Raw genomic sequence first — 16,673 nt, 5'->3', positions numbered from 1 at the left:
ACTATACACACACACACACACGTTTAATTTATATTTAGTTTGGATTATTTGATCTTTTCTGTGATGAGCAATAGAATGCAGAGCTTTTAATAATGGAAGCTTTAAGAACTCAGGAATGAATAAGTGGCTGCCTAGGCTCTCCAATAGTCCACACTTAACATTAAATTTATGTCATCTTGACCGGTCACAGTGGCTCACACCTGTAATCCCAGCACTTTGGGAGGCTGAGGTGGGCAGATCACAAGGTCAAGAGATCGAGATCACCCTGGCCAACATGGTGAAACCCCATCTCTACTAAAAATACAAAAATTAGCTGGGCATGGTGGCATGTGCCTGTAGTCCCAGCTACTAGGGAGGCTGAGGCAGGAGAATCGCTTGAACCTGGGAGGCAGGGGTTGCAGTGACCTGAGATCATGCCACTGTACTCCAGCCTGGCGACAAAGTGAGACTCCATGTAAAAAAAAAAAAATTATGTCATCTTACATACCAGAACTTTTTCTCCAATTTATGTGCCTAGCACTGATAACTGAGTGGTTCTCATAGGTAATTTTACTTGGACCACGGAGTTTATTTAAAGAGCACATCTGAAAAATTTCAGTACTTGCTGATTTAGCATAAAAATGTGGCAAAGTATTTTCCTGATATTCAATTATGATCCTAAAATTATCAGAAACAGGACTCAACTTGTCTGGTCACTTTCCATCTTTTCATGAACCTCCTAAAGACACAATACTCTAGGATTTTGTGTGCTTTTGAGGTTTTTAGAAACTAAATAGGAATTAAACCATTAACTGAAAATTACTTAAATGATTATGAAAAAACAAATAAAAAATTGATTATATCTGTTGCCTACAATATTTTTTCATAATAAACATAATTATGACTAATAGCATATAAACAGATAGATATTAGATTTTTAGAAATTCTATAAAATTTTGAAATAAATATTAATAACATATTCATTAAAATATAAGTTGAAGGAGGTCAAACATCTTTTTTTTTTTTTTTTTTTTTTTTGAGATGGAGTCTCACCCTATCACCCAGGCTGGAGTGCAATGGTGTGATCTCGGCTCACTGCAACTTCTACCTTCTGGGTTCAAGTGATTCTCCTGGCTCAGCCTCCCAAGTAGCTGGGATTACAGGCGTGTGCCACCATGTCCAGGTAACTTTTTTGTTATCTTTAGTAGAGATGGGGTTTCACCATGTTGGCCAGGCTGGTCGCGAACTCCTGACCTTGTGATCCACCTGCCTCGGCCTCCCAAAGTGCTGGGATTATAGGTGTGAGCCCCCGTGCCTGGCCCAAACATCATTTTTAATTTGACAATGCTTCCCATGCGATTTAACGTATCAAATAATCCTGTTTATCACTCTTTTGGATGTTGCATTGGCTCTCCGTAGCAACCAAAAGTTAGGGGTCAAAAACCAGTAATTTTAAGGTCGGGCATCATGGCTCATGCCTGTAATCCCAGTACGTGGGGAGGCCGAGTTCAGCGGATCACTTGAGGTCAGAAGTTCAAGACTGGCCTGGCCAACATGGTGAAACCCTGTCTCTACTAAAAATACAAAAATTAACCGGTCACGGTGGCACACGTCTCTAATCCCAACTACTCGGGAGGCTGAGGCAGGAGAATCTCTTAAACCCGGGAGGTGGAGGCTGCAGTGAGCTGAGATCAGGCCACTGCACTCCAGCCTGGGCAACAGAGCAAGACTCTGTCAAAAAAAAAAGACAGTTTTTTTTTTTTCAAAGTTTCACTCTTGTTGCCAAGACTGGAGTGCAGTGGCGCCATCTTGGCTCACTGCAACCTTGGCCTGCTAGGTTCAAGCGATTCTCCTGCCCTAGCCTCCTGAGTAGCTGGGATTACAGGTGTCTGTCACCATGACCAGCTAATTTTTTGTATTTTTAGTAGAGATGGGGTTTCACCATGTTGCGCAGGCTGGTCTCAAACTCCTGACCTCAGGAGATCCACCTGTCTCAGCCTTCCAAAGTGCTGGGATTACAGGCATGAGCCACCATGCCCGGCCAAAAAAAGACAATTTTTAAGCTGAAATTTGATTTTAGAAAGACTGTCAAATATGTCAGAGGGTTAAAATACTTGACCAAAATAGGATCACAGGTCACCATAAAATAATAGTCATTCATTTAGCCAAAGTGATAATTAAAAGATTTTTAAAAACAAAACATGTTACTGTTTGATACAGGAGATTAAATTTTTCAATCCAAAAACCTGAAAAAAGGCAGTATGAGAAAAATTCTACCTCTCTTTTAAAATTTATTCAAAAGATAAACAAAAATACATTACTGTGTCGTATTAATAATAATACATAAAATTTTGTTCAAAAGAAAATCAGCTTTTACTTTTGTATTAGTGTATTATCAATACTAAAGTTAATTTTGGTGAAACTTTAAAAATAAATCCATCAAATCTATTATTTTTGTCCACTCTAGATTTCTGTATGTATTTTATAATCTCTTATAATTAATTTTTTAACTTCTAATATTTTAATCTGCATATGTCTTATTTTTTCAATTTTAGACAACCTTTAAGTAATTTCAAACTAGACAAAATGTTTCTGACTTTCTTGATGAAAGCATGTTTTGTTTTTGTTTATACACTCTCTATATCAAATTGTTATTCCTTAAATCTAATAGTTTTAATTATACATATTAATTACATTAACGAGCAACCAAATTTGTAGTGAAATTTCTAGGAAGTAATTTTGAACTGTTTTATATCAGTATTTTTAGATAAAAACCATTTTGTATTTTAATAAAAATGTTTTCTCAAATTTTCTGTTAAGTAACAGATCTAAATATATTTAATTTTTCTATGTCATATAAAAATAAGATTCTAATCAGGCATTACGGTAGCTCATGCTTGCAATCCCAGCACTTTAAAAAGCCAAGACACAAAAACTGTTTAGCCCAGGAATGTGAGACCAGCCTGAGCAACATGGCAAAACCCTATGTCTACACATGATACAAAAATTATGTGGGCATGGTGGCCTGCACCTGTAATACCAACTATTTAGGAGGCTGAGGAAGGAGAATTGACTGAGCCCGGAAGCCTGAGGCTGCAGCAAGCTGTTGTCAAGCCACTACACTCTATCCTGGGTGACAGGGAGATCCTTTCTGGAGAAAAAAAAAAACTGGCCAAAGCATATAAACTTAAACTTAGGGAGTTGTTGGTGTTTTTTGTTTTTATCATTATTATTTCAATAGAGGTGGTGTTTGGTTACACGAATAAGTTCTTTAGTGGTGATTTGTGAGATTTTGGTGCATCATCTCCCCAGCAGTGTACACTGTACCCAACGTGTAGTCTTTTACCCCTCACTACCCCCCACCCTTTCTGCCAAGTTTCCAGAATCCATTATGTTACATAATTCTTATGCCTTTGCATCCTCATAGTTTAGCCCCCACTAAAACGTGACAACATAATGATGCTTGGTTTTCCATTCCTGAGTTACTTCACTTAGAATAATGATCTCCAACTTTATCCAGATTGCTGTGAATGCCATTATTTTGTTCCTTTTAATGGCTGGGTAGTAGTCCATGGTGTGTATATATATCCTATTTTCTTTATCCACTCGGTTGACGGGCATTTAGACTGTTTCCATATTTTTACTATTGCAAATTGCGCTGTTATAAACATGTGTGTGCAAGTGTCTTTTTCATGTGATGACTTATTTTCCTCTGTGTAGATAACCAGTACTGAGATTGCTGGATCAAATGGTAGTTCAACTTTTAGTTCTTTTAGGAATCGCCATACTGTTCTCCGTATTTATTGCACCAGTTAACATTCACATCAGCAGTGGAAAAGTGTTCTCTTTCATCACATCTACACCAACGTTGTTTTTTATTATATAAAAATACATATATAATATATATAGCATATATATTGAGATGGAGTCTCGTTCTGTCACCCAGGCTGGAGTTCAGTGGCAAGATCTCAGCTCACTGCAACCTCTGCCTCCCAGGTTCAAGCAATTCTCCTGCCTCAGCCTCCCAAGTAGCTGGGACTACAGGTGCACGCCACATCACCCGGCTAATTTTTGTATTTTTAGTAGAGATGGGATTTCACCATGTTGGCCAGGCTGGTCTCAAACTCCTGGCCTCAGGTGATCTGCCTGCCTCGGCCTCCCAAAGTCCTGGGATTACAAGTGTGAGCCACTAAACCCAGCCTGATTTTTTAGTTATAGCCATTCTTGCAGGAGTAAGGTGATATCACATGGTGTATTTTTTCTGTTTGTTTTTCGTTTTTGTTTTGTTTTGTTTTTTGAGATGGAGCCTCACTCTGTACCCAAGTCTAGAGTGCAGTGGTACAATCTCAGCTCACTGCTACCTCCGCCTCCCAGGTTCAAGTGATTCTCCTGCTTCAGGCTCCCGAATAACTGGGAGTACAGGCGCGTGCCACCACACCCGGGTATTCTTTGGTATTTTTAGTAGAGACAGGGTTTCACCGTGTGAGCTAGGATGGTCTCCATCTCCTGACTTCGTGATCCACCCACCTCGGCCCCTCAAAGTACTGGGATTACAGGCGTGAGCCACCACGCCTGGCCCACATTGTGATTTTGATTTGTATTTCCCTGATAATTAGTAATGTTGAGCATTTTTTCATACATTTTTGGCCATTTGTATATCTTCTTTTGAGAATTATTTATTTATGTGCTTAGCCCACTTTTTAATGAGATTATTTGTTTTTTTCTTGCAGATTTGTTTGAGTTTCTTGCAGATTCTGGATATTAGTCCTTTGTTGGATGGATAGTTTGTGAATATTTTTTTGCCTCTCTGTGGGTTGTCTGTTTAATCTTCAGATTATTTCTTTTACTGTGCTTTTTAGTTTAATTAAGTCATATTTATTTATCTTTGTTTTTGTTGCATTTGGTTTTGGGAACTTGGTCATAAACTCTTTGCCTAAGCCAATGTCTAGAAGAGTTTTTTCTGTATTATCTTCTAAAATTTGTATAGTTTCAGGTATTAAAGTCTGCAATCCATCTTGAGTTGATTTTTTTATATATACTTTTTTTTAGACAGAGTCTTGTTCCGTCACCCAGGCTGGAGTGCAGTGGCAGGATCTCAGCTCACTGCAGCCTCTGTCTCAAGGGTTCAAGAGATTCTCATGACTCAGTCTCCTGAGTAGTTGGGATTACAAGCATGTGCCACCACACCCAGCTAATTTTTGTATTTTTATTTTCTTCAGATGGAGTCTTACTGTGTCGCCCAGGCTGGAGTGCAGTGGTGTGATCTTGGCTAACTGCAACCTCCCCGTCCTGGGTTCAAGCACTTCTCCCTGCCTCAGTCTCCTGAGTAGCTGGAGTTACAAGTGCCCACCATCACGCCCAACTAATTTTTGTATTTTTAGTAGAGACAGGGTTTCTCCATGTTGGCCAGGCTGGTCTAGAACTCCTGACCTCAAGTGACCTAACCACCTCCGTCTTTCAAAGTGTTAAGATTATAGGCATGTGCCACCGCGCCCAGCCTTGAGTTAGTTTTTGTGTAAGGTGAGAGATGAAAATTCAGTTTTATTCTACTACATGTGGCTTGCCAGTTATCCGAGCACAATTTTTTAATAGGGTGTCCTTTCCCCACTTCATGTTTTTGTTTACTTTGTCAAAGATCAGTTAGCTGAAAGTATTTGGCTTTATATCTGGTTTTGCTATTCTGTTCCATTGGTCTACATGCCTATTTCCTCTAGGAATCTGGATCTCTTCTCTTTTCCCCACCCTGCCCTCAACTCCCCTTACATACATACAACCTGGATCACAAGACCAAGAAAACCACTCCACCAGCCGCTGAGAGAAGAGCCACAAAAGGACCCAGAACTTCTGCATGGCTACCTTAGATCACCCTAAATGTACTACTGACAGCCATTGTTAGCATTCAGGAGCTGTTTATTCTCATTTTCACACTACGCTAAAGAATTTTAAACAGTCACAGGATAGACTGGCTGGAAGTTGGCGTTTGGAACATCCCATATCACCTAAAGCACAGTGCCACAGTCTCAGGTACACATCGGCCCACCTGCTACCCAAATAAAACAATTGTTTTCAAGAAACCAGAGCCCATGCAATGATGATGCATCAGCTGGGTGCAGTAGTGGCCAGCTAGCAGGGTCTTGGCTGTGTAAACTAAAAGGTACCTAAGACAGGTCTCAATCAATTTAAAAAGTTTATTTTGCCAGGGTTAAAGACATGCCTGTGACACAGCCTCAGAAGGTCCTGATGACATGAACAAGGTGGTCGAGGTACAGCTTGCTTTCATACATTTTAGGAAGACATGAGACATTAATCAATATGTGTAAGATGTACATTGGTTCGATCTGGTAAGGTGAGACAACTGGAGTTGGGGGCTTCCAGGTCATAAGTAGATAAAAGACAAAAGATTACATTATTTTGAGTCCTTGATAAGCCCATCACTGAATATAAAATTTATTCTGCCTCAGTGAATCTGCATTTTTACATAAACAATAGGGCAGAAGAAGCAATCAAATATGCATTTGTCTCAGGTGAGCCTCAGAGGGATGACTTTGAGTTCTGTCTGCCCTTTATTCCAAGGAATTTCCTTATGGGCAAATTGTGAGGAAAATATGTAGCTTTCTATATTTGTAGCTATCTTATTTAGAAATAAAATGGGAGGCAGGTTTGCCTGACACAGTTTTCAGCTTGACTTTTCCATTGGCTTAGTGTTTTGGGGGTCCAGAGGTTTATTTTTCTTTCACAGTGGGCACCACTTTTATTATCCAGTGTATATGTTTAAACTAGACAGAATAAAACATGATATATATTCATAAGTAACAAATATAGGTTAATAAAAAACTTGTAAACACAAATGTAACTAATGCTACACCTTTCAGAACAGTCCATCCTAATTCTTCCATTTCTCATTAACTACAATTCCAATAGACTTTTCCCATAATGTTATAGTGGATCTTAATGTCAGAGGCATTCAAACAGTAGGGACGGGAGGCAGAGAAATTCTGGGAGGGCTGATCTCTGGTTAGGGCCCCACCTTCATGCCAAAAAGCCTGATAACACTGCTCAAAGTTAAAATTTACATCTCTGTTTTCCCGCTTGAATGTTGCCTTTTCCAAAACCACCCATGTCCCATCCCACTCCCCTTCTTGTGCCCATAAAAACCCCAGGCTCAGCCAGCAAAGAGAGGAGAAGCAGCTGGACATTGGAGACTATGGTTGGACATTAGAGAGAAGGAGCTTGACTTCACAGAGAAAGCATGATGGAATAATTTCAGAGAAAAGTCTGGCCAGGGATGACCAGACTTCAGGGGAACATAATCTTACTCAATATCCTTTTCTGCTCCCCTTCCAGCTGAGAGCCACTTTGATCGGCAATAAAATACCTCACATTTACCATCTTCAATTTGTTCTTGCAACCTCATTCCTCCTGGATGCCAGACAAGAACTCAGGTGCCATGAGTATGGATGCAAAAGGCTATCACACTGACCCTCCATTGAGCTGTTAACACTTAAGCTGTCCATGGACAGCAAAGCTAAAAGGGCACTGTTAACAGTCCTTCTGGGGTTTCAGAAGTCATGAGCACCTGCCAGATGTTGCCATGGGGCCCGTACAGAGTTTGCTCCTGCCAGGGTCCAAAAGTGTTTGTCTCAGCTCCTGTACCCACTTACCTGCATGCTCCCCATCCCACAAGTGGTGGAGCACAGTGGGTTGAGTGAGTGGAGTTTGTCCCTGCTGGCACCTGTGCACTCCAGTTTCCACCTGTGAAGGTGTCAGAGAGATATTCTGCTTCAAAATCAAAGCGACTCCATCTTAAATAGCAGCTGGGTGAAATAAGGCTGAGATCTACTGGGCTGCATTCCCAGGAGGTTAGACATTCTAACCTTCTATCAGGATGAGATAGAAGGCCAGCGTAAAATACAGGTCAAAAAGACTCTGCTGATAAAACAGGATGTGGTTTAAAAAAATGCCAGCCAGACAATAACCAAAACAGCATGGTACTGGTACCAAAACAGAGATATAGACCAGTGGAACAGAACAGAGCCCTCAGAAATAATACCACACACCTACAACCATCTGATCTTTGACAAACCTGACAAAAACAAGAAATGGGGAAAGGATTCCCTATTTAATAAATGCTGCTGGGAGAACTGGCTAGCCATATGTAGAAAGCTGAAGCTGGATCCCTTCCTTACACCTTATACAAAAATTAATTCAAGATGGATGAGAGACTTAAATGTTAGACCTAAAACCATAAAAACCCTAGAAGAAAACCTAGGCAATATCATTCAGGGCATAGACATGGGCAAGGACTTCATGTCTAAAACACCAAAAGCAATGGCAACAGAAGCCAAAATTGACAAATGGGATCTAATTAAACTAAAGAGCTTCTGCACAGCAAAAGAAGCTACCATCAGAGTGAACAGGCAACCTACAGAATGGGAGAAAATTTTTGCAATCTACTCATCTGACAAAGGACTAATATCCAGAACCTATAAAGAACTCAAACAAATTTACAAACAAACAACAACAACAACAACAAAAAATTCCATCAAAAAGTGGGCAAAGGATATGAGCAGACACTTCTCAAAAGAAGACATTTATGCAGCCAACAGACACATGAAAAAAATGTTCATCATCACTTGCCATCAGAGAAATGCAAATCAAAACCACAATGAGATACCATCTCACATCAGTTAGAATGGCGATCATTAAAAAGTCAGGAAACAATAGATGCTGGAAAGGATGTGGAGAAATAGGAACACCTCTATACTGTTGGTGGGCCTGTAAACTAGTTCAACCATGGAAGACAGTGTGGCAATTCCTCAAGGATCTAGAACTAGAAATACCATTTGACCCAGCCATCCCACTATTGGACATATACCCAAAGTATTATAAATCATGCTGCTCTAAAGACACATGCACATGTATGTTTATTGTGGCACTATTCACAATAGCAAAGACTTGGAACCAACCCAAATGTCCATCAATGACAGACTGGAAATGTGGCACATATACACCATGGAATACCATGCAGCCATAAAAAAGGATGAGTTCATATCCTTTGTAGGGACATGGATGCAGCTGGAAACCATCATTCTCAGCAAACTACCACAAGAACAGAAAACCAAACACCGCATGTTCTCACTCATAGGTGGAAATTGAACAATGAGAACACTTGGGCACAGGAAGGGGAACATCACACACCAGGGCCTGTCATGGGGTAGGGGGAGTGGGGAGGGATAGCATTAGGAGATATACCTAATGTAAATGACGAGTTAATGGGTGCGGCACACCAACATGGCACATGTATACATATTTACCAAACTGCACGTTGTGCACATGTACCCTAGAACTTAAAGTATAATAATAGTAATAAAAATGCCAGCCAGAACCCACCAAAACCAAGATGGTGATGCTCATTCTCACTGCTCATTATACGCTAGTATACTCTATTTGCACGCGAAAAGACTCTACCACAAGTGCCATGACAGCTCACAGATGCCGTGGCAAGATCTAGGAATTACCCTATAGCCTCTAAAATGGGGGAAGAAACCTCAGTTCTGGAAAATTTCTTCCCCTTTCCTGAAAAACTCATGAATAATCTACCCTTTGTTTAGCATATAATCAAGAAACAACTATAAGTATAGTCAATCAAGCAGTCGATCTCACCGCTCTGTCTGTGGAGTAGTCATTCTTTTGTTTCTTTATATCTCTAATAAACTTGCTTTCACTTTACTGTATGAACTGATTCTGAATTATTTCTTATGGGAAGTGCAAGAACCCTCTTTTGGGGTATGGATTCAGACCCTTTTCCAGTAACATTAAGATAAGGTTGGCTAGGCACAGTGACTAACACCTGTAATCCCAGCACTTTGGGAGGCCATTGGCAGGCGGATCATCTGAGGTCAGGAGTTCAAGACCAGCCTGGTCAACATGGCAAAACCCCGTCTCTACTAAAAATACAAAAATTAGCCGGGCATGGTGGGGCGTGCCTGTAATCCCAGCTACTCAGAAGGCTGAAGCAGGAGAATCATCTGAATTCGGGAGGTGGAGGTTGCAGTGAGCCGAGATTGCACCATTGCACTCCAGCCTGAGCAACAAGAGTGAAACTCTGTCTCAAGAAAAAAAAAAAGAAAGATAAGAGTATGTTTGTTACATATATGGGATTCTTTACTCAAGGAATTCTTTACTCAGTGAGTGAATTCAGAGACTACAAAGTTACAGAGGGAGAAAGAAATGTCTTTGAAAGGATTATGAGGAACAAAAGTCACAGAAATGATTCCCATTGTTATTCACTGGCACATATATTCTCACTTTGGGAGGAACTGCATCTAATTTCAGACCGTGGTTTATAGAAGGTGCTATAAACCAGCAGCAAATTCATATCCGGAACTGCTCACTACAGAGGATTTTGTCTCCTTGCTGGTATCATAAATTTGTCTTTCACTGGCTGCTTTAAAACTTCTGTAATGGTGGTAGATTTCAGTAAAGTGGAGCCCTCACAGCCCAGCCTGTTATAGGTAGATAGATAGACATGATAGGGGCAGGAGAGGGCTCGCCCCCACCTCACCCACTATTAAAAATGTTAGGTGATGGTTTGGTAATTATGGCATTGCCTCACTAAAAGTGATAAATTGGCAGTGAAAACCAGGAAGAGGCCAGTTCCCGATGGTCTACACCTGTTAACATTTAAGTGTTAATTAAAGGCAGGCCCCAGGGAAAAGCAACTTCCTGGGCATGCACACTGACAGACAAAAATTGCAAAGTATGGTCTTCTGGGTACACGCCACCAGAGAAAAGAAGAAAGCTTCAGATGGGCAGGCGTTTAAGTTCCTAAATACACTGCATGTGCTCAATTTCCAAGGGTAAGGAGGGCATCACACCTGCAGAAAGCCCACCCTAGGGGAAAGAGGTGAGTCTATAAATTAGTCCCAGGATCAAAGTTAAAGGCCCCTTTTTTCCCCCCTCTTTGACCTTCAGGCACCCATTTGGATCTCTTCCAAGCATTCTTTCCTTTCTTTCCTGATCTAAAACCTTTTAAATAAACTTCCACTCCTGCTTTGAAACTTGCCTTGGTCTCTTTTTCTGCTCCTTCAGTCGAATTCTTTCTTCTGGGGAGGGAAAAATTGAAGTTGCTGGAGACCCATACAAACTCGCCCCCCAGTAACTCGGATCTCTTCCGCTGGTAACAAGCCTGCCCACCCCTTGCATCCATCCAGCAGTGACATCCACCTTGAGCATGGTGAGGTAGGACATGCCATCGGTGCCCACCTTCCTACCGTTCACCTCCACATGCTAAGCCACTTCACACCGCACAGTGGAGCTCCATCTCACTGCCCAGCACCACCATCAGGCTGAGCAGCAGCCATATATGTAGGATGGGACAGTGAGGACAGCAAAGGGTAGGGGCACACAACGGCTGGACAGATTCCTCACTGCCTGCCTCTGCCTGCAGCTCTCGCCCAGCATGACCAGGGCATATGCCTGCAGGATGCTGCCTGATATGGTTTTGCTCTGTGTCTCCACCCAAATCTCATGTCAAATCGTGATCCCCACGTGTTGGAGAAGGAGCCTGATGCGCAGTGATTGAATCATGGGGGTGAACTTCACTTCCCCCTTGCTATTCATGGGATAGTGAGTTCTCATGAGATCTGGTGTGTGGCACTTCCGCCTTTACTCTCTCTTCCTCCTGCTCCAGCCATGTAGGATGGGCCAGCTTCCTCTTCACCTTCCACCACAATTGTAAGTTTCCTGAGCCTCCCCAGCCATGCTTCCTGTATAGCCTGTAGAACCGTGAGTCAATTAAACCTCTTTTCGTCATAAATTACTCAGTCTCAGGTAGTTCTTTATAGCAGTGTCAGAATGAGCTAACACAAAGGGGAGCTTACTCTCCACTACGCTCTCCATGACCAGGCTCCACAGCTGGTGCCACTACTACGGATGGATCCTCAGGTGAGAGGACTGGATCACAGGTCCTGCCCTGCAAAGCCCTCCACTCTGGACCCAACACTCACCTTCGCCCAGGTCAAAGGTCATGCCTCCACCACCAGGCCGACCTTGATGCCCTGATGTGATGCACTTCATGGACTTCCTTATGGTTTTCTAGCCAGGAAATGGAGAGTATTGGATTGCTGGTGGCCACACAGTGAAAGTGAATGGGTTCAACAGCTGGCATGGCCAGCAGTTTTTTGTCCATCTTCTGGGGCTGAGTCCAGTAGGGGAACCCTGGCACATGAAGGTCACAACAGAGGTGAGGAACAGAGACCCATCTGACCCAACCCCTTCAATGGGTCCTTCTGGCTAACTCCAGACTCAGTTTCCCGTTCTGTGGAGGGAGAGTGTTGGCTTTTTGGGGACTCCTGCCTGGGCTGGAATGGACTCCGCAAGCATCAACACCATGTCCCCCAAACCCTGGGCATTCTCTGTGTCTCCTCCCTTCTCTGTCTGCTTCCTCCAAGCTGCTACTCCTGTTAAGAGGCCCAGTGTGCTCCAATCTGGCCTGTAGAACTTCAAGGCATGAGGGCATCTTCCAGGGAAGCCCTTACCCTCCAGAGGAGGACCACTGAGGCAGACCCACAGGGGCATGGTCCAGAAACCAGCGGGCATCCCAGTTGGATGGATGAGCCAGGATAGGCATTAGTAGCAGTTTTCCAGGAGGGTGAACTTAGATGTCCACAGTGTGGAGAACCTAGAAGGCAGTGGGGTGGTGTCTGTCCACTAGAATCTGAGGCCCTAGGCCACCCTATGCAGTGTTTCAGGAGCTGGTGGGCACTTAATAAGGATAGAGTTCTAGAGGCTTCTCCTCCTGCCCATCTTGGTGTCTAGGGCTGCTACACCTCCTTCCTCACAACCCAATTGGCTTTCCTTTTTCTTGGGGGCTGTGGTGGGAGCTGCCTTCCTGTGAAGATTCATGGAGTGTCTGGGTCAGCATCTGTCAGAGGGAGGCACCAGGGGCCCGGGACAGAGGAGGGAGGGAGCCCCTCTCCAAGACACATCCATCCCTCAGAGGACACTGAGGCACGGTGGGAGCAGTGTGGGCAGAAGCTAGGAAGAGGCATCTCCCAGAGCTCTGAGCTGCCCTCCCAGGCCTCCCAGGGTTGGTGGTGACCCACAGGGTGATCGAGAGAGCCCAGCAGGCTGTGGCAGAGGCTGTTTCTGGACCTGAGAGACCACAATGACCATCTGCCCACTGCCAGACGGTGCCTTCTGAAAGGTGACCTGCCAGTGACCCTCACAGCCCAACCAGACATGGGGCAGAAACCCAGTCACCTGCCTGGGATAGCCAGATGGGCAGGAGCAAGCAGGGACTCAGGGTAAGAAAACCAGAGTGTGTGTTCCAGGGTAGTGGCTGAGGGCTCAGATGAGCTGAGAAATTTAGATCCTCTTTCAGCATCTGCCTCTCTCCTGGGATCTGGGAAGGGACATGGACCAGCCCAGAGGCCAGCCATGACTGGAGCCTCCACCAGTGTAGGGTGGCAGATGAGGAAGCACCCCACGCTAAGCTGAGAGCTGACCCTTGACAGGATCACAGTTTGCCTGCTAAGTGCCAACAGAGGCCAGGAACCCCGACTTAAGGCAGAGGTGGGCAACAGGTTCCCTGCCTCCTGCAATTTTACCCCAGGGCCCACAGGTCCCTGGGGAGACCCAGTAGAGGTTCAGTTGAGGGAGTCAGGCAGGGGTATGCCAGGTGAAAAACAGTGTGGGACTGGTTATGAGTGGGCACTAAGAGTGCGTGGTCTGACTCTCCCTGGGGAGGTAGAAGCAGGGCACAGGCCAGCTGAGTCCCCAGATGCTCCACCCAGCTGTCAGGCACACATGGCCCATAATCCCCTAAGCAGCCTCCACATGAGTTCTCTCTTGATCAAGAAGAGAGGGAACCCACGTCTACCTACAGACATTTGTCCTCACATACATCAAAGAACAAAACTCTGCCAAGGCCAGGGAAAGGAATAATTATCTCCCTACCCCACAGCACCATTTTTTTGCCAGAAACCCCACCCTTGCCCCACAAGGTGCTGAAGTCACCCAGGGTGCCACATGCCAAGAACAGTCCGCTGCTGCAGCAGCCCAAAGGCTGCTGAATCTTGCAGGGGCCTTATTGAGCCTGAGGAACATTTCCCAGTCACAGAGTCTTTCTGATTTTGTCACTCACTGGCCTTGTACCTCAATTTCTCCCACTGTGGCACAAGGTAAAAATCCCTTCCTGAAAGCCGGGAGACCCAGACAGGCAACCACATTCCATTAAATGACTGCAGCATGTGAAAGCCCGGGGTGAGAGTCTCTCCCTGCCCTGAGTCCCTTGCCCCAAGACTGATGTCCATGAGGCTACGCCAGGCCAGCCTGCTGGGGAGGATCACATTTTCTGCTGGGGAACCTTGTTCCCAATTCCAGGTTACCACAGTTAAGGTCCCCCAGTGCACTGGGGGAGGCACAGGCTGGGATGGAGGGGGAGCAACACTCCATCATAAGGGCTTTGGGTCGACTCCAGAGAACAAAAATCAAATTTAGACTTCTGTCTGAAGCTGACCACCATAAGGGATTTTAATTTGGGGGTGAGATGAGGCCCTGGGGTCAGGAAAGGAGCGCGTCTTGTTTTGGACTCTTCAGCTGTCTTGGGTAGGAGATTTGTTGCCAGCTATGTGCTTTAATTGACTCTAAGGGGAGGGGGCGCCCAGAGGGGATTCTGAAGCCAAAGGTGAGAGTCCTGTCTTCCTGCCTCCCCAACTCACTCCCCAAGAGTACACATTGGGCAGTAGAGTTTCCTTACAAAGTCAGGAAAGAAAAAATCCAGAGACCAGGCAGGCTAATAAATGCTCACCAGGAATATCTGGCCTAATTATCAAAACAGCTCTGCCGTATTCATTGTTTGGGACAAGGGAGGAAACTGAAGTTCAAAATGGAAACCGAGAGTCTAGCCAGGCGTCGCCCTCCAAGCCTACCCACACCCAACCTTTCCGCCAAAGGGACGGCTCCACTCCCAGTTTATTCACCTTTAAATCACTCAGGGACCCCCTGGGCCACCTACTCCACTCCAATCCCCCTCGCTCATCCTTCCAGGGCCTCCTTATGCATGGTTTCCAGGCCGGGGATTGGGGTATCCGTGCACCCCTTGCCCCGGTTGGAGTTGGCTGTTTCCAGGGGAACAGGCTCTTGGCAGTCGCCCTCCAGGTCACCCCTCTCTAGTTGGTAGCCCGGAGTCTGGCAGCGTGTGTGCAGGGCAGATGGCACACAGAGTGCTTGGCGATTTGGCTGGGAGTTGCCAGTGCCACACCTCGGGGACAGCGTCAACTTTCCAAGGCGGGCTTGGAGCACCCTCTCCTTCTCTGGCCTAGGGGCGCCTCCTAGAAGACCCTCCTTTTCTCACAGGACCCTGACTGCCGGTAGCCCTACACTCCTGGGACATCTCCCCCCTTACTTCTCCCTGGTGATGGGTGTGCACCCCAGGGGGCAGACAAATCCCTTAGCCCACCAGGCTTGAGAGTAGGGTAGGGGCAGTGGTGGCACTAGAGTGTCACCGCATCACGCTGGCCACTGGCTGGCAGGGGCTGCGCTTCAGTTGACTTCTGCACATCCACCCTCCAAATTCCAACCTCTGGATTTGGGGCCGAGGGGCAGGGTCTGTGGACGCCACGGGCCAGGCTCCCTGCTAGGGCCTCACACTTGGGTGGTGGCCCTGCAGCTCCTGGCGCCACACAACTGCTGTCCCGGTTCAAGCAGTGATCTTCTGGAGGAGTGGCAACAAAACCCGGGACTAACCTGGCAGTGCCACTTACACGCGGCGACTTTTCCCCACCCAGGCGCCTGTGTCCAGTTCCCCAGCGTCCCCTGCAGGGCCCCGGACCCTCCTCAGTGCCCGCGGCCTGCTTCCCTGCCTGCTGCTCCTCGCACACCGCGCTGTCCTTGCTCAGGGCTCCAAGGCGGTGCCGGCCACCACGGTCACCGCCAGACTGAGCGCGAGGGCAGGGCGGGGCGGGGCGGGGCGTCCTCAGTCTCCCAGAGGGTGGCGACCCCCGCGCCCGGCTCCGGCACTGGCGGAAAGAGAGCGCCCCCCGGAATCTGGTGGGAAAAGAGGCCGGCTCCTTACCTAGGCTAGCAGAGCTAGAAGCGGCTGTGGGCGGGCTCCTGCTCCCCGATTCTCGCCTGGCTTGGCGCCTCCTCCTGGCTGCGTTCCCTGCCTGGCAGCTGCCGAGCCCTCCTGGGCAGCAGAAACAAACTTCCCAGAGCGGGAAGCCAGTGCCCCAGCCTCCTCTCTGCAAGGACCAGCCCGTGGGACACCCCGGCCCCTCCGCTCCTACCCTGTCCCTCTGGCTACGGGTCAGGAGGGCTGGCATGAGACCGATCGGGACCCTACGGTTCCAGAGCCTGCGCCCCGCCCCGCTGAGACCACACAGTGGTCCTCTCTTAGGAGCCTTGACATGGCCCTCCTGACGGGTGGTTGGGGGACCAGGGTGTGTGTATATGGGGGACAGTTGGTCAAACGTGGCTTTTTGTTTCCTCAAAAATAAAGACCCCTTTGAAATTTTAGGTTTTTTCTTTTTTACTTAAAACAAGTAGGGTCTAATTATTCAAATGTACCCATGATCCCGTCAGTAAATTTGAGCACACTTTTATTAGTTTTTGTCAGTTAGTCATTTTGTTTGTTTCTGTTTTTATGGAGAATTTAAAATTCTATCTGAAATCAGTAACGTATCTTCAGAAAA

General features: G+C 45.8%; 1 protein-coding gene across 1 annotated transcript in view; it reads right to left on the bottom strand.

The window, feature by feature from the left end:
- ERV3-1 (endogenous retrovirus group 3 member 1, envelope) overlaps positions 1-16,115 on the bottom strand; it is a 38,482-nt gene extending 22,367 nt beyond the window's left edge. Inside the window, exon 1 of the mRNA XM_045387358.2 lies at positions 16,058-16,115. The gene's annotated coding sequence lies outside the window, so the exon portion shown is untranslated. The remainder of the gene's footprint in view (positions 1-16,057) is intronic.
- Between the last annotated feature and the right edge of the window lie 558 nt (positions 16,116-16,673).

Source organism: Macaca fascicularis, chromosome 3 (genome assembly GCF_037993035.2).
Source record: "Macaca fascicularis isolate 582-1 chromosome 3, T2T-MFA8v1.1".
In the NCBI taxonomy this organism is placed as follows: domain Eukaryota; kingdom Metazoa; phylum Chordata; class Mammalia; order Primates; family Cercopithecidae; genus Macaca; species Macaca fascicularis.
This window is presented reverse-complemented; position numbering and strand designations above follow the sequence as displayed.